The sequence below is a fragment of the Serinus canaria genome, chromosome 4, assembly GCF_022539315.1.
Source record: "Serinus canaria isolate serCan28SL12 chromosome 4, serCan2020, whole genome shotgun sequence".
In the NCBI taxonomy this organism is placed as follows: domain Eukaryota; kingdom Metazoa; phylum Chordata; class Aves; order Passeriformes; family Fringillidae; genus Serinus; species Serinus canaria.
Window position 1 is genome coordinate 56856752 of NC_066317.1, and position 22270 is coordinate 56879021.

At 40.4% G+C, this 22270-nt stretch overlaps 1 long non-coding RNA gene across 1 annotated transcript in view; it reads left to right on the forward strand.

Annotated features, from left to right (window-relative positions):
- The first annotated feature begins 13991 nt into the window (after positions 1-13991).
- LOC115485356 (uncharacterized) overlaps positions 13992-22270 on the forward strand; it is a 54254-nt gene continuing 45975 nt past the window's right edge. Inside the window, exon 1 of the long non-coding RNA XR_003946112.2 lies at positions 13992-14129. This is a non-coding gene — a long non-coding RNA (uncharacterized LOC115485356). The remainder of the gene's footprint in view (positions 14130-22270) is intronic.

Below are 22270 nucleotides of genomic sequence, written 5' to 3' on the forward strand. Positions count from 1 at the left end.
CCTTTTTTTTTTTTTTTTTTTTTTTTTGTGTGTGTGTGTGTGTGTGTGTGTGTTTAAACCATTTTGCTTCCAGCAGCACAGCATTTGGAGGAACAAAAGAGATACTAAGCAGAGATGAACTGGATGGGGAGGGAATTGAATGGGTTGAAAGATAAATGACAATATGCTCAAGGGTTATGAGAGCCATCTAGCAATAAATACACCAGGAGTGAAAAAGGTCACTCTGAATAAGTGAGTGCAAAAAGTAATCAAGCATTAGAAAGAAGGACATGCCATGTGTAAAGAATGAGGTTCTGGAGTTAAGAGTATAAATACTGATAAGGAAAAGAAAGTGGGAGAATGAAAGCAGATTGCCCAAGAGCTTTCAAAAGTTGCACAATAAAATTGGCTTCAAGAGCACCAGGACAAAGAGATACTGAAAAAGGCAAGGACTTCCACAAGGGGAGCAGATGCTGGGTCCAGCCAAGGAGGAGCCAGGCAAGTCAGGGCTGGAATGCAGAGGCAGGGAAGAGGGCATGGCACAGCCTTTCTTGGGAATCTGTTGTGCCCAAAGGCAGCCCCCACAGCTTTGGGGCTGCTGTAACAGAGAAGAGCAATGGCTGCAAAGGGGGCTGAGGCAGGGGCACAGCACAGATGTGTCCTCAGCAGCCCTCTGCTTGCCATACTGCACTGCCATCAGGAAAGGCAGAAGCTGTGTGCCTGCAGGAATTGCTTCAGGCTGGTCATGCTTGCTCTGCAGTCAGATTCTGCACAAAGCCTCTGTCTGGCATTCAGGGAAGATCTACCCTGACATGCAGCAATGATAGCTTGCTGGGAATGTTTTTTACTGCTACGAGACTGAATCATATGCAGAGCCTAGTCATTTCAACACCCACCTGGTTCAGTTTAACACAAGACTTATTTCTATAAATTTTACAAGTCTTCCGTATGGCATATACAGAAGATTAATTTTGGACCCCTACTGCATGTTTACATCTTGATTCTGGGCACTTTGATACATAGCTAAAAATGGAAAAAATCTCAGGAAGAAAATCCCTCTGTTTCCTGCCAGCTTGTCTAACTAGTTCTTATCAGCCTGGGCTGTGAGAGTGTGGGCTTTAGGCTCTTCATCTCTGCATGCCATGAACAGCCCACAGGGTAAGGACACAGAAATAATGCCAATATTAAGCCAAACAAGATCAATGCATCAGAAACCTGATCTCACCTGAGGAAGGGGATGCTATCCAGAGGGACTTGGACAAGCTTGAGGAAAAGGCTTGTGTGAATCTCATGAAGCTCACAAGGCCAAGCACAGGGTGCTGTACCTGGACTGGGGCAACCACCATTATCAATGTAGACTGAGGGATGAGAGAAGCCATGCTAGGAAGGACTTGGGGGTGCTCATGGATGGATGGAGGGATGGATGAAAAGCTGCACATGAGCTGACAATGTGCACTTGCAGCTCAGAAGGACAACTGCATCCTTGCCTGCATCAAAACAGTGTGGCCATCAGGTAAAGGGAAGCCATGAGACTCTACTTGCATGAGACAAGCAGTTCTGCCCTCTGCTCCAGGGCCCTCAGCACATGAAAGAGCCATTTCGAGAGGAGGGCCACAAAAATGATCAGAGGGATGGAGCACCTCTTGTATAAGGACAGGCTGAGAGAGTTGGGATTGTTCAGCCTGGATGAGGGAAGGCTCCAGGGAGACCTTACTCTGGCCTTTCAATGTTTAAAGGGGGACCCTTATAGAAAAGACAGAGACAGATATTTTAGCAGGGCCTTTGCAACAAGACTAGTGGTAATGGTTTTTAACTAAAATAGAGTAGATTTTGACCAGATATGAGAAAGAAATTTTTTATGATGAGAGTAGCTAAACACTGGAACAGACTCTCCAAACAGGTGGTAGATGTCCCATCCCTGGAAACCTTTAAGATCAGGTTGGATGTGGTGCTGGTTGAAGGTGTCCATGATCATTGGATGGGGCATTGGACTAGATAACCTTTAAAGATCCCTTCCAACATAAACTATTCTACACTTCTGTGAAACCTGATTTGTCTGACCATTCAGACAGACCTGAATGGCATATAGCTCCTGATAGTAAAGTTCTCCACCTCTCTTCTTCTTCCTTATAGGATGATTGCAGGTAACAGTGTGGGAGATTTAAGAAACTCAACTAATGCCTAATGAATTATGCAAGAAAAGAGTGATGGAGAATATACTGGTGTTCAAAATCCCCTCAAATCCTGAGTTAAAGTTGTGATTGGGTAGGAATAGGGGGAATTCTGCATAAGATAATTTAATGTTGGCATTTTGAGGGCTGAGTAGCTCCTGAGCCTGTTGAAAGGTCTATCATGGAGTTCTATAGTGGTTCCATACTTGTAGCAGCCCTTGGCTCCCATTGCTTGCTCTGAAGTTGCTCACATGAAACTCCCCAGGGCTTCATCAGAAGAGAACTGAAACCTGCATCAGCTGTTGTGGAACGCTCCTGGGGATACGAGTGACGGGCACAGCCTACAAGGATTGGGATTTTAGCGAGGCTACAAGCATTGGGATTAGCATTTTAGCACCGCTAGAGAATTTTAATTGCTTGCCACAAGGAAGGGAGAAAACCTACAGTGAGGTGTTGTTTTTGCCTTTTTTCTCCAGAAATGTCTTCTTTTTCTCTTTGCTAGTGAGAAAAGACAAACTTTGTCTGTCTGTTTGTTTGTTTGTTTGTAAGACTCTTCTCATCTGGTTTCTTCCAGAGTTATTGAGCTGTGGTTTTAATGTGAGACAATCACTGAAATGACATTTAAATTGAGATAGTCCTTGCTTATTTCAAAGGAAAGCTAAGCATATAGAAGGAACAATCCAATACAGAATTTCTTTCATGATTGATCTCTACTTGTAAGGAGATTTTCTGCATTTCTCCCTTAAGGAAAAAAACAAACCTTTGTATACTCTTAAGTGAGATCAAGGCCTGTTTTGAAAAGATTAACATATAACTGTACTGGGAACAACCAACAAGACACACAGCAAAGGAAACTTCATAGCAATGCTTAACTGGGATTACTGGAGGTTGTTTGTGGTTGATTATAATGAAGATAAGAACAAAAATTAAGAAAATGTCCTGTATGCGATACCTAAAATAAAATCAAGATGAATAGTATTCCTGCTTGGTCTGGCCTGGCTGGGGGGTTTAGCTGACTCCCACCATCATTGTTTCTGCTTGGAAGCTGAGGAAGTCTTTTTATGCCCAAAAGATATCTGCCCAGCATAGAGAGTTATCAGAGAGATGTGTCCCTCCACCCCAGAAGAAAAAGTGTGTAAGAAACTCTATGTCCACAGTGAATCAGTGGCTTCTCAGTGCTGCCTGACTTTGAAAGCTAAGACAGCACAGGATATGCAGTTCTGAAAATGATGGATGGCTTGATCCTAGGCCCAAAAGTCCCACACTGGGCACAAGAGATGGATGGGCTGTCTCCTGCAGGGATCCCAGCACCCAGGCTGCCTGGTGAATGAGCCACTGGTGGCTTCACTCACGAGACTGTGTATGTACACAGAGGACAGCACTTTCCATCCCCACCAAGGAAAATGAAGGGGATTGTGCAAGGACTGTGTTTCGGAATTTTGTTTATGCTCTTCCTAAAGGCATTAGAGGGGACAGACCTGCCCCCACTTATTCAGATTGAACAAATTCCATCTGAAATAGCAGCTGGACAAAATGTGAATTTACTTCCTAGGTAATAGGAACACAAGTACTGTCACAGCTGAGTCCCATGTGCCACTCACGTGCGATGACGTGTTACAAGGTTGTGTCCCCAGAAGCTGGGCAGAGATAATTGTTTTCTGTCTCTAACCATTTTTAGGAGTTTTGTTCTCATCCTTTCAGCTTTAATGGCTTGCCTCTTTCCTGTGGTCTGGATAATCAATGCTGCAGTGTTTGTAATCAACACTGAGTTATTTTTCATGAAGTAAAACACAAAGAGTGGCCTTGCTGAGTATGCAACATGAATGTATTTGATTTGTATTTTATTCTAACCATTTATTCTTAACTTGACCCCCTTTCCTCCCTGCAGCTATCAGGCTTTCAGCATAAATGATGGAGCAGAGGCATGTATTGGCTTGCTTCATATTAGGCTATATTCAAAGATGCTGATGTTTCATAAATCACACCTGAACCACTGAGCTTTGATAGAGTCTGTGGATCTTATACTGGTTCTGCAGACACATACATAGAGAAATAAGTTGAGAGGAGTATGTGTGTAGTTCTGTGGACAGGGTGTTCCACAGAAAACATTTCTTAACCTATGCAGAACTTTTCCCTGCTGGCTGTCTTCAGGTCTAGCATTAGCATCATGTCACAAGCAAATGTCAAAGATGTTTTATCAGGTTATTTCATTTTGGTTTTGCCATTAATATGCACCTACATGGTTTCGTCTTCTTTGTCCTTACACTCCAGTTATTAAAACACTTTGATATTCCCTATGGATGTTCTTTAGTCAGCCTATGCATATTTAACACAAGCAGCTCCTCTGAGGGAAGCAGTCCTTCTATCAGCACCTTTGCTGAAACAAGCTTATGTCTTCCTTGAATGCAAAGTGGAGGAATACACTTGTAACTAAATGACTTTAGAGAAAAAACATCAAGTGCACATCATGAACTCCTCAATTCCTAATTTCTAAAAATGACACTGATCTACTAAAAAAGGCGTTATGCATCAGTGTGTGTTGTCTTACAGGGGTGAGGTGTCACATGGCAAAAGCACATGTGCAATAGGAAGAAAAAATTGTTACCCTTACAGAAATTATCCTTATAATCTAAAAAAAATAAATAGCTAGGCAGTAAGATGAAGCTTGGAGGCAGTGCTGAAAATTGAAAATATAATCTTGCCTTTGGTTCTTCAGCCATCTCTGAGGTAGCTTCTCTGGCCAGTGATGGACTAAGGTCCTCCAAAAATATTTGAGGAAAGAACAGATGAAAACATTTCAGCCAAGACTCTTTTGTCTTAAGAATTATTTTAAGTATCTTAGTTATGTCTAACTTCCACCTTCCATCAGGGTTAGTTTTCATCAGGGTCATGCCTTTATGATTTTCCACTTCCTCTTTTTCAGTGCCTGCAGGATGAACTATTCCTCTCATGGATGACACATTTTCAAGCAAATTTCTATTTTGCTGCTCTTTGCTCATGCACTGAGTTGCAAAATATTCTTGTCCTTCATCACTGCATAACATTATGTGAAAAATAAACTTTTGTAGCATTTTCTCCTTTAGGGTATGCATGTTGATATTCATTCAGACTGGACCTAAGGCAGAACTCTCTCCTGGAGAAAAATCACCTCCTCTGGCTTTAGGTGGATCTTTCTTCCTGGCACAGAAAAGAATTCAGGGATGGGTGCACAGATGAATTTTCTCTGTCACAGTGATGACTGGCTCTCCAATAAAAGCATCTCCCCATTCTTATTGTTCTAGGAAAATCAGATATTTTTAGCTCACTTTGCAGACACCAATTGGCAGTGACATTCTGCCCTTTTAGAAAAGTAAATTCAGTCACTGAAAATATAAGTTCCACTCCTGCAAACAGATATGTGTGGATAGTCTGTGCCTCTTTGCTGATCCATATTGATCAGGGATAAGGGGCTGTCTCTGCAGATAGCTTTGAAGGTTCAAGGTCTCTGTTGTGGCAACATGAGCAGTTTGCTGAGAGCCTGTACATAAAAGGCAACTGGGAGATGAAGTGGAAAATCTTGTCTCTGTCCTCCCCCCCTGACAGCATGGGAGGAAAGAATGTCAACTTGGGCATTTTTCAGCTTTAACTATGAATAGTTCCAGTGGAGTTAATGATACTTAACTAGTGTTGCTGTAGACAGCTAATCTGTTCTTCTGATCCTCCCAAGGCTCCCTGCCCCTTTCCCCCTTTTTATTAAAAAATGAACCCACTCAAGGCAGAATTTTAATCTTTTGTGACCTGCAGTTTTCATAAAGAGCTGGTTGGACAGGAGCAATCATAAAGTTTGTGTATCTGATGGCATTGTTCTGAAGCATTCCTTGTGCTCCCCACTTGTGGTTCAGCTGATAAGCACAGTTGAAAAAATAAAAAAAGCATTGTGGATTGTCAACAGGCATAACAAAACCAGATTGTGTTCTGATGGTATTTTAACAGAGATATTATTTTAAAAAAGTGCAAAGTTGACTGTGCTGTTTTGGATAGACATTTTCCAAAGGCACAAAATGCAATGGGAATAACAAAAGACATAAAAATCTTCAAGATGAAAGAGATCAGACAGATTTTTTTTCTGTCCAATCCATTAAGTTGTCTCAAGGATGGATTATGTGCTGTAATTATCACCATAAATGCACCTGATTAAAAAATTTACATAATTAGTGTATTATTAAGTAGCTTTGAATAGAACTGCTATGCACACATATATTTGTGTGTGTCTGTGTGTATATACATATATATGGTCAAAAAGATCATGCACACATCTATATAAATATATATATATCTAGTCCAAGAAAGGCTCCTTGTAACCAGGACCTTCCTTCTGTCATAATTTAAAGACCAGTAGCTGAAAAATGAGAAGCTGGAAATCTTCAGGAGAAGATTTCAAAGTGGTTTATAATATAATAGAGTGGTAAGCCACCAGTTTCTGAGAGCTGAGCAGCTCTGCCTATGAATAGCATTTGTATGGTGGCAGGATACAGGGGCCACTACTGGAAGTTTTTGCTACGTGTCAAATCCTTTATGCCAAAAGTCCCTCAGTGAGGTGCAGCACATCTTGTGGGCTCTGACACTTGGAGTCAACTGCTGAAATGCTATTGAGAGAGGAAGTTTGAGATGAGATGAGCAATTTTAACTCAAATATTTTCCAGCTTCCTCAAACTCAAGTTTTAAACTCAGTCTCTCCTCTCCTCTCCTCTCCTCTCCTCTCCTCTCCTCTCCTCTCCTCTCCTCTCCTCTCCTCTCCTCTCCTCTCCTCTCCTCTCCTCTCCTCTCCTCTCCTCTCCTCTCCTCTCCTCGCCTCTCCTCTCCTCTCCTCTCCTCTCCTCTCCTCTCCTCTCCTCTCCTCTCCTCTCCTCTCCTCCTCCTCTCCTCCCTCTCCTCTCCTCTCCTCTCCTCTCCTCATCCTCTCCTCTCCTCTCCTCTCCTCTCCTCTCCTCTCCTCTCCTCTCCTCTCCTCTCCTCTCCTCTCCTCTCCTCTCCTCTCCTCTCCTCTCCTCTCCTCTCCTCTCCTCTCCTCTCCTCTCCTCTCCCTCTCCTCTCCTCTCCGCTCCTCTCCTCCTCCTCTCCTCTCCTCTCCCTCCTCTCCTCTCCTCTCCTCTCGCTCCTCGTCCTCTCCTCTCCTCTCCTCTCCTCTCCTCCAGCTCCTCTCCTCATCCTCTCCTCTCCTCTCCTCGTCCTCGTCCTCTCCTCGTCCTCTCCTCTCCTCTCCTCTCCTCTCCTCTCCTCTCCTCTCCTCTCCTCTCCTCTCCTCTCCTCTCCTCTCCTCTCCCCTTTTTCTAAACAATGATGGAGAATAGTGTTAGGAAAAAAGAAATATTTATTGACTTTGTAATGGGATTAGGGAAAATTGGAAGAGAGTATCATTAACCCAAGGGATAAATGTTATATATGCAATCACTGCTATCCAAACCGTTGTTCATCTGGAAAACCAATTTAAGTTAAGCCTTTTTTAATTGCTTCTCTGTGTACATTTACTCAAATCAAGGAAGGGCCAGAAATATTTATTTTCTTTTTGCCAGAATTTTGTTGTGAATGTCTACCTTTTTTTTTTCTTTTCTCTTTTGGATACCTCTTATAAATATGGATTTGAACAGAAATGTCTGCTTCAGAGTCAGAATATCTCTGTTCACTGAAGGAAGAAAGATTCCATACTGCAGCAACAGGGACTGGGGTGCAGCAGAAGATGTCTAGATGAGATTGAGAATTTCTCAACACCACATCACAGGAACTCCTTTATAGCAAGATGAAACCTTTCATATTAAACTGTTGGAGAGTGTTCAGGGGAGGGCCATTGGGACGGGGGGTCTGGAGGGAGAACTTGGTGAGGAGTGACTTGGTCTGTTGAGGCTGAAGAAGAGGAGGCTGAGGAGAGACCCCATTGCAGCCACAGCTTTCTCCTGAGGGGAAGTGCAGAGGCAAGTCCTGATCACTCAGGCCCATGGTGTGACCCTGGGGGTGTCCTGTGCAGCACCAGGGTTTGGACTCCATGATCCAAATGTGTTCCTTCCAACTCAGCACCTTCTCTGATTCTGTGCTTCCCACTTTTCCTTGGCTCTGGAAAAGAAGAGTTTGCTTGGAAAATTTGCTACTTCTTTTTCTGATTTTCTGGTCAACAAAAGGAGTTTTACTGCAGGATGGTAAACAGATGCAGCAAAGGGGCTGCATTTCAATTGTAGCTATCACTCAGGCTGGTTAACTGCTGCCTGGGTGCTCTAAGAGGGAAAGGCTTGGAGATGAACTGGGCAATGTAAGAATAGAGATTAGTTTAACATTTGGGACACTGCTGACTGTATTTCAATATTGACCTTGAGCACTACCTTGTCAGGAATGTAGATATTAAGCCTTTGAGCACCAACATTATTTTATTGATGAAGTAACCTTTTGCTTGTGGTAATACTGGGAAACCACTGCATGTATTTCAATGGAATTTTTCTATGTGAGAAAAGCAACAGTAAAAAGCTCAATTTTACCATTTTCTTTTAGGTGCAAAACAGCCCACAAACCTCTGCATAAAACATTTTTTCCTTTGTCAGCATATCAGAAGGTAAATTCTCAGTGCTAAATCTTGGCACAGTGTGTATGTGGAACTTCATGGCATACCTGTCAGATGTTCTGATTCATTTTTAGGACTCTGAAATATCACAGCTATAAAAGATTTATAAAAGTTCAGCACAGATTCAGCTGCTTAATTCAAAGAACTGTGCTCATTAACTGTTTACCTGCCCTTTGCATACCCTCCAGGCTGAAAATGGGAATTGGCATCTTAACAATGAGCAATGCACCAGCATTGTGCCAATGAGCTGCTTGGCATAGTCATGCCACTCTGCAGAAGTTCATTCTCTTTCATGGTACACTGGGTGGGGAGAAGGCAGTGGCACCCCGGCAGGCAGCCCTGGCAGATGAAAGCCACAGAGTCCACTGAACAGGACTTCAGCCCCTTCTCTTCCCTCACACCCACAAGCAAATCCATATCTACCAGTGCACAGTGCTGGGTCCTGGGGTTGCTGCAGATTTCCTCACCAACTTTCACTTTTCCTTTCATTTCATGCCACTTCCTATCAGCTGGAGGAACACAGACACAGATGGGTGGTCCTTGCCTTACATGTGCTGACAGCACAGCTGCAGAACAAGATTTTCCTGATTTCACAGAACAGATTTCAAGGCTGCTGCATACAGGGTTGTCCAGTATACATTTGATCCTCTTATTTACCTATGGACCCTCTCTGAAGGTTTTATAAGTGAAGCCAAACAGTTCCTAACATTGCTTTAAAAATATGTAGATTTGCTACTTCCCCAGCCCTTTTCTCTTCAAGAACCAGTTCTATTTACTGGAAATTTTGGCAGTCGCAGGACAGAGAGCTCCTACATGTTTTAGTGCTGCATTCTCTTTGCTGGGAGATGCTGTGGAATGTAGACTTCTCTAATGACAGCTCCTTCAAGCCATTTTCAGTCTTGTTGAGTTTCCTTATTAATAGAAGAGAAGCAATCTTCCTTCAATGGCAGCAACTCTCTAGGCAACTGCTGAATTTTAAGAATACAGATGGTGCCTGCCATTTCTTTTTTTCAGCAGCACACTGCATTCCTCATCTGACATGTGGAACTTGTTTGGTTCCATAATGCAGCAGCTGGAGACACTTTTCTTAGAGGTAAAGGCAGTTTTGCTTGCATTTTTCTTGGCAGCATTGAATTTTGCCCACCTGCAGACAACATTAATATTTTTTTCTCTTCTGTGATAGCAGAGCTCGTGATGGTGATCTGATTTGAAATATTTTGGCACTATGCCTTTTCCTCCCTGCACCACAAACTGATAGAGCTAAGCATTTCTCTTCTTCTAAACAAACAAAAAAAAAACCCAACAACAACAAAAAAAAAAAAAAAAAAAAAAAAATAAAAAAACAAACCAAAAAAAAAACCAAAACAAAACAAAAAAAAAAAGAGAAAGGATAAAACAGGCAAGCATCTAGATAAATCTGTATGTAACATTTAAAGTATTTAAATGGAAATTTTATGCTTTGGGATCTATCTCTGGCAGATAACAGTGCTAGATTTGAATTCTACCAAATTAAACAAAACCCAGACTGTTTTATTAGAAGAACTAAATGGAGATGAATGCTACAGAGCTGGGTGCTTTGCAGTTCAGGCTGATCTTTCCTGACAGGTTCTGGTATGCTGCTGACAGCACTGGAACAGCCCAAAATGGACAGAAACAGGAGGATCTTGACTGAAATGCAAAGATGCATTAATCATAGGGAGGATGTCTATGCCTTAGCATCTGACAGCAAAATCCATACATTTGGTAGATTGCATGCTGTTGGTTAACTGGTTTCTGGGATATTTCCCTGTTGTGTTTGTCAACAGCTGTTATTGCAGCAATTTGGGTTTCAGACTCTGGGCTTTGTAGTGTTAACTCCTCTCTTTCTTAATGGCTCTCAAAGCAGCCTGCTGGTCCAGTGTACAGCACAGCTGAAGAAAATGGAAAGACCTAGAATAAAATGACACGGAAATAGTACAATTTCTGATGATTTAGATGATACTTTCAGCAACTCCTTTGCTCCTGACCCTGTTGGAGTGCTTTCCAACTCAGTTTGTCAGGCTTTAGATCTGTGTTGCTTAGCAAAGATTTGCAGTGGAGTTACTGTTTGGGCTCACTACCAGTTCTCACTGGCAAAGATACAAAAGAGTTAAAAAGGTTCAAGCAGTCTTTCAAAGCAGGGAATAACTCCTCCTATTTGACATGTTGTTAAGGTTTCCTCAGGGTTTTAATCCAGAGTACCTAAGAGAAAACATGCAGCCAGATAAAGGCAGGTATCTGGGGGCAAGCAGTTCGCCTTAGGTTTTTGAGTGCAAATATCAACAGGCTGCCAACTCTCCTGTGTGCAGGCAGAAGCTCTCATTTGCTACATGCATTTAGCATTAGCACATAGCAAAATCATGTTCAATTGTAAATATCAGCAGACTTCTCCTTTCAAATGTGCAGGAAAAGACAGTGGGAGCAAACCATATCCTCCAGCTGCAGTTCAGTCAGGTATTTTCTGCACTTATTCAGTGTACAGGCATTTTTTTATGCAAGTCATTTGGACTTTGAAGTGAATTACAAGATCAGCTGTTCTGACAGGCCAAAAGGAATATTTTTAGTTCCACAGTTAGTAAACCAAATCAGCAGGACATGAATTTTTGTGTGTTCTCTGTGAAAACCAACTGTTCCCAAGTGTTGGAGGTGAAAGGGTACATTTTTCCTTTGGCACATGGAATGACTGAATTTCAGCCACTTCACTGTTCTAGCAGAGCTTGTTCTCATAGGAAAACTTGGTGAGTAATTAGAAATATCTGTAAAAGCAGCTAGAACTGCCTCTTCTTTGGCTCTTATCTAAAAGTGTTTTTAAAAAGTAGCTGAGTAATTTGATAATCTGCTGAAGATTTTTAATATAAAGCACTGAACAGAAGTGTTTCAGCTTTGTGGGCTGTTTGAGGCTCGCATCTTCTCACTGCATCAGTGAAGTCCCTTCTGAAGCACAGGCACCCAGAGGTGGGGCAGGCAGCTGAGAGGTCTGGGATCCAAATTTACTCTTCTCACTTTCACAGAATCATAGAAACCTGGAATGGTTTGGATTGGAAGAGACAAAGTTCATCTAGTTCCAACCCTGTCATGGGCAGGGACACCTTCCACTAGATCAAATTGCTCAGAGCCCCATCCAGCTTGGACTTAAACATTTCCAGGGATAAAGCACCCAGAACTTCTCAAGGAAACTTTTTCCAGGGCCTCAAAGTAAATAATTTCTTCTTAATACCTAATATAAATCTGCCTTCTTTCAGTTTGAAGCTATTCCCCCTTGCCCTGTCACTACATGCTGTTGTAAAAGCCTTTCTCCATCTCCCTTGTAGGCTCCCTTTAGTACAGGAATGTGCTTTAGGGTTTCCCCACAGCCTTCTCTTCTTCAGGCTGAGCCACCCCAAACCTCTCAGCCTTTTATTTTCTTTACAGGAAAAAAAAAAAAAAAAGAAAAAAAGAGAGATATGAAGGGAATAAAGGGACTATTAGAGTGAAATAAGTCACAGAGCAAAAATAAAACAACTGGATAATCCCATTTCCCTGGACATCTTCAGGGAAATAGAAAAATAGCAAATATTATGTAAGAGACTCAAGCCCTTCTAATAAGGATGCCTGCCTTCTTGCAAGGATAAATTGGATTGGCATGCCTAAACATGGAAAATAAGTTAATGAAGGGAACTAAAAAATGGTGCAAAGGACAGAAAAAAAGCAAACATGGCAAAAATTGTTTATGGTTTCTCACAGTTTCACCAGTTGTCTTCTAATGTTTCCATTATTTGAGCCCGTCTGGGGAAGTTTTTGCCTTTTTACCACAGGATGTTGTGGATGTTAAAAGTATAAGTGGCTGCAAAAGGCAATTCATGGAATTGATGGGAAATGAAAAGATCCCTACAGGATGTTAAACACAGAAGAAAATACAATAACTGGCTTAGGATGCTAAGATTTCTGACAGCTGAGAGGATACATTAGGGAGAGTATCTGGGTGTGCTTGTGCTTTTTCTGTCTTCTTTCCTTTATTCATTAATGCCAAGTTTTGATCTGAATACACTTTTTGTCCTTCAGCTTCAGTATTGCTAAAAGCAAATTCTGTGGTTGAAGGAAGGGAGTAAAAGGTTCTAGCTGATGCCTGTCAATTACTGTGTTGAAGTCTTTTCCTGTTTCCCTCACATCCACAAAGTAGTGATTTCAGAGGAGTTGGTGGCAATTCACTGAAGTTCCAGTGGGAAAAAGCAAAGCAAGAGGAATTACTTAAATCTGAGGTCTTAATCCTCCTTAGTAGGGTCCTTCTCCTATATGTGAAAAAACTCTGAGGAAGTTTGTTTGTTATAAACAGTCATTTAATAATTAAGTCAAAGCTTAATTTATCAGCACTTACCAATTTTGGGGGATGGGGGGGTGGGTGGAGGGTAGGCAGGGGTGGTTTAACCTGCTGGCCTAGAACTTATTTGTGCCTTTCAAAAAGCACATGTGTTTGGGTGAAAAACACCTACCACCCTTTTACCTCTGTCCAAACAGTTTTAAGTTTACTTTTCCAAAACAATTCCATTCACATCAGTTGCCTTTTAACTCTATCTGTATATTAAAATGTAATGCTCATTACTGAATGAAACAAAGTCTTGATTTTAGAGCTGAATATTTGATATTGCAGGGGTGTCCTATTGCTGCACTACCTTAAAGTTTTCAGATTCACTTGGATAGAATATCTCTTTTTTTAGTATTCAAATAAATGCAAAATGTCTCCATTTAGTCTTCTCATTAATGTTTAAAAGATAATTTTCTTAACAATTAATTTTTTGATGTTGCAGATATGGAAGACAGATGTAAAACACCTGTAGGATGGCTCCCCTTGGTCCTGTTTCTTGACTTGGGCAGCAGCAAACTTGGTACAGTTTTAAAATCTTTCTAGTTCTGGTCTAGGTTTAGGGAATTTTCCAGATGTTGATTCTGCTCCCTTGCTGAGTCTCTGCTTCAGCCCCAGCCCACTCCACTGGCCCACACAGGAGCCACAGGGCAGGTTATTGTCAGCTCTGTGGTCTGTCTCTGCAAACAGCACAAGAGGATGATACAACACTTTTTCTATCATTACTTGTGCATGGCACCCTGAAGGGCAATGGGAGCAGGAACTCCCAAAGGAACCACTGAAAGCTAAGCCAGTTTCTCTGCTTTGGCAAGAGGACCAAAGTCAGCCAGGTGGACAGGTTCTGGAGGGTGGGGAGGGACAGGCTGTCACAGGCAGGGAGTGACTGTGGTGTGCCTTGCTCCTGTCTGGTGCCAGGCATGGGTGCTGTGGCTCCTGCAGGCACTGCACCAGTGCTGTTGGTGCTATTGATCTCTTGTCTCCCAGCTGTTCCCTGGCTGTGCTGCAGTCTAAATCCTTCTGGCAGGCTTCAAGCAAGGTAATTGTCTATGCAGAGGCAGTAACAGAGCTCCATGTAATGCTCTACTCCTTTCTTATATGGGGCAGCTTTTTTGTTTGAGGGATTTTGGTAGTTTGTTGTTTGGTTGTTTGCTTGGGGTTTTTTTGGGTTTGTTTTTCTTTGGGTTAGGGCCTTTTTTTATTGTTTGGTTTGGTTTAGGTTGAAGTACTCACAAATGCCTGCCTGCTGTTGGTTGCAGGTGCACAAGTCAGGTGCCTAGAGAGAGGCTGATGAAGAAACCACAGTGTAACCACCCAGGACGTTGCTAAATGGCTTCCTCCATTAACTAGTGACATTTGAGTTAAACTAATGAGAAGCATGTCTGCTGCAATGCAGTACCCATTTATTCTTGGAGACTGCTTTCTTCAGCTTATTTACTGTTTTACCAACACTCTTAGTCACCATTACAGCTGATTAATGATGCCTTTCATTAAAGGGAAACTATTACAGACATTCTTATTTCATCTACTTTGAAACTTTTCTATTTCTGATCATCGTCTTCTGTCCCTCCTTTCTCCTCCTTCTCATCTTTTCTCAGAAATGATAAGTGAGGCAAGAGATAATGCCTTCACAGCCTTTGATCAACTGCTGTACATATGGCACATGATGAAAATCAGACAAAGTAAAGTGATATTCTTGATAAAACAGGTACTTCTACATTAATAATCTGCCATCATCTAAATTGCCATAAAATCCTCAGCTAAACTGATATAAACCTAATGCCTTTTGCACAATAGGCAGGTTTTAAAGTAAAAAACTACATCTCTTCTCTGATATAATCTGTATTTTAACAGAACCTGCTGTATTAGGGATGTTCTCAGGATTTCTACAGCTGGGGTATTCAGCTGCTTGCTTTAGGCTTATCTGACCTTGCCTGTTTTATAAGTAGCTCTCTGAAAGGAGATTTTAGTAATATCAGTAGTGCAAAACACTCAGTTCTGATTTTTTTTTTTAAAAACAAAAACCCATGCATGTGTGTTCTGGGGATTCTGTCCAGGATTCTGGATAGACCCGTGGATCTACTGGATGGGAAGCAGTGGCTGTGCCCCCATCAGGGGATGTCTTTTTGAAACCAATTTACACCATTTGATTTTCTATACTGATGTCTCATTTTGTACAATGAAAATAAAAGATGTATTTTGGGGATTTTTTTCCCATTTGTAAATACCTAAAGTCCTAGGAGTTTCTAAAGATATCTACATTTAATAGCAGGAATTCCTGGAAAAGTAAAGTCAAGACACTTTCTGGGGCTTTATCATTCCCCTCTCTCTGATATGCCAGTATGCAGAGGGCATGACTTATCCAAACCTCAATCCACAGAAAGTTAACCAGCCACAGAAGAGCTTTGTCTGATTGGGAAGGAGGAGCAGAGAGCACACAACAGAAAGAAAAGCACACTTTCAAAAGAATGTGTAGATCAATAATGTCTTATTCATATATCTTTTTCATAAAGAAAATATGATCCAGCTCATAAATGCCCAAAAAATATTCAGCCTACTGCAAAGACAACACCGTAGCACTGTGCTAGAAAGGTGAGGTAATGAGGAAGACCTCTCTTTTCTCACAGGTATCAAGTTACAAATATTTTACACCATGATTCATCAGCTATGTTTGACTTCCAATTTATCTACTTGATTTGCTACTATTCATCTTTCTTCCTTCTGCCACATTGTCTTCTTATGTTCTTGAGCAATATCTTCCTCCTTCTAGGTTTGATTTCCTTTCACCCCAAATCAAGGGAAATAAAGGCTTAGCAATATGTCAGTGGGGTATCTGGATTGAGGGAAAAATGAGAAAGGTAAAAAAGGCAAGATTTCCATAGATTTGTGATCTTGACTGAACAATTTTATTCCATGGCGGAGGCATTCTGCTTGGCAAAATATTTTTAAATACCTCTTTGCAGTGGTGCCACACAAATAGAGACAAAATCTCTTGTGAAAACATTATCTGATTTATTTCTCTGTACCAATCACTGTTATACTTAACAATGTAAGCACATGTCCCTCTAGCACATTTTCCCAATTCTTTAAGCATCTCTTATGTCTTTGTCCAATACTGAGGATGTGGCTGTGCCCTCATGACCCAGAACCCCAGAATATTTTGCACAGCAAAATATTTTCTGGAAGTTGCTCAGGAAAACATAGGTATGGTGCATTTTCTGCTTGAAAAAGGAAAGCTTTTTACCCCTGGAATTGAAGCTACAATTGAAGATATTGTACCTGTGAGCAGCTTCTTGAATATGACAGAGTGTATGAGGAATACAAGTACAGTGAATGGCTTCCAAAGGACAGGAGCTGTTTGCAGCCTTTCTCACCCATAAACACAATTTCTGTTACCCACCAGACCCAACTGGGTGATTACTAAATGTGGGACATGAGAAATCAAATCAAGATGGTGTTATGGAGCTCAATGGACTGTGGTATTAAAAATGTGCTTTACTTAAACAGCTATGAATTTTTTTTTATCTTTTGTCAGAGAAAGACACAACATGATGCAAAGAATTTTCTTGTGATGTCCAAAATGTATTTTAAGCTCAGTTCTTTGTGAATGTTCTCAATTCCACAGCTCCTGAGTGTTTTGTTTATATGATTTCCCTGATCATTACAATGCCTTAAAGCATTATATCCTCTTAGAGACGTGGAATTTGCAAAGTGTGCTATAATCACAGTAAAGGCAAGACAAAGTTCTGTGTTAATACAGGGCTTTTGTTCAGTATATGAGCACAAGGTCAATAAGCAGTACATTGATGAACATTCAGTCTGCACTGAGGTGAAACGAGTAAGACACACATTTAAAACAAATGCTGCAGCTGAGACATTTTCAACAAATAATTGGTGTCCCTGTAGTGGTTTACCTCAGCTGCCCTTTACATTCTGCACTGCAAATATCAGCATTTGCCTTTGTTTAACAGCGGGAGCAGGCACAGATTTAAAACTAAAAAAGACAAAACATGTCAGGGACACCTCATTCACAATCACTTCAAATCACAGAGGACCTTGTAGTGCTTGAGATGATATATTTTCCCCTACACTGTTGTTTCCTGGTTTATCCAGTCTTCAAAATTTCTTATACTCATTTCAGAAAGCTCATAATACATTATACACAATTACGCTCAGCTCTTTTCTCAAAGATTTATCCTTTCAATTTTTAACCATAGGTTGTGGCTTTGAACACCACCTTATCTGCTCAGCACCTGATAATTAAGGGAATTACACAGGACTTGCTAAAACAGCACATGGTGGTGATGGCTTGAATTTAACCTTAACACATCCTTGATAATGCTGGGGCCAATGCCTTAATCTAGATATCTACTGATATGCTCTGATTGTGGTTTATTTAGCTGCAGAGGACCTTGTCAAGCACAAGAGCTGCTGGCTGTAGATCAATAGCTGCATGAGCCCAGTCTGCTCTCCTGGTGATTAGTTTTGCACCAAAGGTCTGCTGGCAGCCTGCCCATGGCACTTGTTGGGCCAGTGAATCTCTTTGAACTGCCTGGCATTTGGATGGCAAAAATGTTTACTGTCTTTGGAAATTCTTATGTGGAAATTCTTATGTTCTATCTTATGACACACTTCTTGGAAGTACCTCATATTAGTTATAAATGGTCAATTTAAAAATATTAAAGAAAAAAGTTGATGAATCAGTTATGGTTGTTAACTGGAGATATATACATAAAAAAAAATAAAATAAAGTTTATTCAGGGTTTCAGATGAAATTACAAGGCATGAAGCTAAACATTTTTTGGTTTTAAACTTTTAGGCTCTTCTTCTTTCTTAGTGTATCAAAATGGAATGAGTAGCATTTCAACATTTTGTCTGTGGGAATAATCTGTGCCTTTCCCTTCCACTTCTTTCTCTATCTTCCCTCACTCTCTTCTTTTTGAAAATTGTTATGCTCCAGGCATACTTGTGGGCACTGTAATAACATTCAATAATACATTTCAAAATGTTATACTTCTGGAAAATTTAAAACTGCAGAGAATTCCAAAAGTTAGGCAGAGAAAATGAAATAGATTTTAATCTAAAAACATCATAGATTTCGCTCCTGCTATTAAAAATTTTCACAAAAGAATAAAAAAAAAAAAGGGGAAAGTGTACAAAAGGGGAGTTATTTTTGCTTTTATTTCAGAATTTAATATTACTATTTGTTCACATTACATTAAAAAAAAGATGGAGATTTTGAATTAAAAATTCATTTTAATTTTAAATGCCTGTCCTCGAAATCATGAGAAATGTCTTTGCATCTGGCTTCAGAATTTAACTACCTGTGCACATGATGGGTGCTGCAGGAAGTGATTCATGCTACCTGTTCAAGGATGCAGCGAGCCTGCCCTGAGAGGTGCCTGTGTATCTCCTGCCAGTGGAAGGAAAGTAGGCTAGAAAATAGTTCAGGCAAGACTGCTTAGAGGAGTGAAGTCAGAAGTGACTCTCCTCTTTTTTGAAATGTGCAGTGGGCAGTCCCATGCATTTGTAGGTACCCAGATCACTGTGATGATCTGCCCTGAAGTGCCTAAACTGCAAAACCTTGAGGCACAAAGAATTTATGTGTGTGTGTGTTTAAAGCACAGAGCATAATAGAACAGAATAACATAACAGAATAGAATGGTTGTGGGGATAACACAAAACTGTTACACAAACTTCAATGGTTATTGTTTTTTATTTTTTTCCAGACAGTTTTTTTGTAAAAATTATAAAGCTGCCAAGCCCATTAAACTGGAGCATTGTGAACAGTTGCTGAGATCATATTAAATAATTTCTAGGTGTTCATGTGATGTTTTTATAAATATTAGATAAGACAGCACAAAACAGCCAGGCATCTTTGAAGCTGAAAGCAATAAATATTTGGTATTTCTTTATGATGGTTCACATTTAATATTAAAATCCTGGTAGTGAGCCTGACTTTGGAAGTCTATATTACTAGAGGTAGATTTATAGCTATGAATCAGGATTTAATGAGGGCTGTACCAGGCCAGTAACTCCTGAGCATGTCTGCTCTTTCTCCCCTAACCCCTAATGGGATATCTATATTCTTGTTTTCTTTCTGACTCTATCAAAAAAAAAAAAAAAAAAAAAAAAAAAAAAAAAAATTAGGGATCATAGTAACACACTCTTCCTGATATTTCATGAGTCTGCTACAATTTCTGTATTAGAAGTTGTAGTTAGTTAGCTTCCAGAAGACTTTGCAGTCAGTGACTGCTTTGAGTTTATACTTTTCTCAGAAGTGTCATTAACATATCCACCCCATTAAAGCAGTTCCAACTGGTGACTCCAGTTAAGAAACAACATTCCGTGTGTGACCAACATTTTTAAAAAGTTTCATCTGTACCATGTAAACTCCTTGGTTAAACTGGAAAGCATTGGTAGCTCTACAACATTATTCACATTTCCTAGGACTAGAGGACAGTAGGACAGCCTAGAATGGAAGGGACCACAGGAGGTTTGCAGTGTGAACTCCTGCCCAAAATCTGACTGACATCAGTCAAATCTTCATACTCCACAGGAATTGGGTTTCATACTCTCTCTGGACAGCCTGCTCCACTTCCTGGCAGTCTTCATGGGACAAAAAAGTAATCTTTTTAAGTTATTCCAGTCATATTTATCAGCTACCTCTTCTGCAGCTTGAAGACACTTGGTCTAAAATTTTTGGCCAAACAGTTTCTTGGAAAATAGTATACAGAAGCACTGGACACTTTGGATTGTGTAGCCATTTAAATCAAAACTGTCAAAGAAAAGAATGGTGATGGAAGCATTTTGTTTTAGAATCACTGTCATTGAAAGAGACCAGAGTAAAATTCTGAATAGATATAAATGTGTATATCTATGTTTTTTTTCAATGGCACATCAATTTCAGGCATTGCAGTATATGACATTTATACAAACCCACTACTAAGAAGGAAAAAAAATAATACAAAACGGTAACTGTATAATGGCAGGCAAAAATATCTGTATTTTGAAAAAAATCCTTTAAATTGCAACTGAAATCGACATTTTTCTTAAATATAATTTTCAAGGTAAGAAACTTGTTGTTATAGCAATGTCTCCAAAGCATTCATTTCTACTGATATCAGAAAAAAAATCCAAATTTCTCTTAAAACACACAGACCAAATTTGATCAGATTTTAATCTAAATTCTACCTGCTGATGGTTTTACAAGTGTTTTTATGGAAGACTGAAGTAACCAATAGAAAAAACCTCAGTTTTCCTGTAAAGTACACAAATGTTATTGATCTTGATCTCCATCCTATCCTGAGACAAAATTTCACTCTATACTATTTACTAGTTTTGTCAGTTAAGGATACTGAAAATAATCTTCTTAGCATCATTTATACTCCCTTTATGCTGTATAATAACAATCAGAAGCTTTACATGCCTGTTTGATAGGAGGTTTACATATAGAACTCTATGTATATTTGCTCTTCAAGAGAGCAAAAAATAGAGTGAACTGTTCAGCTGTGGTACAACACAGATAAAGCTAAAGGTCTCGGATCAAATCCTCAGCAGGCAAAAAATAAATGACATTTCATTGACTTCAATGGAGGTACTCCTGTGTGTGCCAGGGAGGATTGGGAATATGAAAGGAAGCATTACAAGAGCCATGAAGAAAACAAAAGCATTGAAATATTCTAATATACTGTGATTGTGTGTGGATCCCCAGAGAGGTGCATTCTAGAAATAGACCAGGAACTGCAATTACAGTGTGGATAAAGAAAGACAATGAAACCATCTCATTTTAGATTCATAGGGTCAGAAAAGAGAAATTGCCTGACATATTCTCCTCCTTTGAAAACCACACATGCTAACAAGGAAGGGAGAGCACAGAACCTAAAGCAGAAGAATTTGCTGCATCACATTTAAAAGCTCTTGGAGTGGTTTTGTGTGCTTAAGGAAACAACAATGCTGAGTTAATTCTGCAAATGGGGCTAGCCAGAAATTTGAAGAGCTGAGGTGAAACCTGAAGTGAAGCTGAATATTTACAACTTCACTCTGCCCTAATCCTAATGCTGCAGCACGAATACATTTTCATAATCTCTGTGCTTGTGAGTCATCCTGGTGTCCTTTGCTGCACAAATTCACACTGGGCTATGTAATTATTTTTAGAAAATAGGAACTTTGTCATCTTTGCCCTGCAGAGGGATCGGGCGATGCCATTGGATCCCCATTGCTTTCCTGAACTTGTGACAATGAGGAACAAGTTCACACCAGTGATTATTCATGAGCTTTGTCATAATCAGGATGTGTATATGTAGATACAGAGCTTTTGGGAATGGTTTCAATTAGAGCTCTGTGTGATTGGGAGCAGTGATGTTTGCTTCAAGCCTTACAAGCTGATGAAAATAACCTTCCAAACATGGTATCTCAGCCCCAAAGAGCCTGAGGGGCTTCCCATCCTGAAGGAAGGATCTGGCAAAGGAAGAGAAATAGTGCACATGACTGAATGCTTTCTTTCCTCACATATAAGTGTGAGCCTGGCAAAAAGTGCTTGGGATTACTGGACAGCTAAGGGGCTGCATAATGAGATATGGAGACCTTCACCTCTGGGTCACCTGTGACATGAAGTCATTACCATCTGTCAGCTGTTTAGCAGTCTATGTGAAATGAATGTTGTCCTCTGTTCCCTGTGACCAGAACTGCAGCCAGCCAAAATGGCAAGTATTGGCATATTTCAAAGGACACCCAGACCACTAAGATTTCCTCTAGTGCTGAGAATGAACTGACTCCCCCTGATCATAGTTGTTCCTCTTGTGCATATTTCCAACTTTTGCTAGAAATTGATCTTGATTGTGGGATTATATATGCAGTTTGATGTCCCCCACTGCCTCCTGTTAATAACTGTTTAATAAAAAATGCATTTAAAAAGCGGGGAGTTGGAGCCACTTCCCCTGCAGAAGAAAGGTAATTAGAACAGCTCTTGGGGTTCAAATCTGGATTGTGCATAACCCAGCACCTTGTTCTGCATCAAAGTCCAGGGAAAGGTATGATAAAAAATATAAATATGGAAACACCCTTGTGTCCATCTATCCTAAGATGCATACCTATACATCTTCTCCCCGATCTGAAGACTTTCTGAGCAAGGTGAAGTTGTTTGTCTCCTAATGGACCTATCATTCATGAATTAGGCTG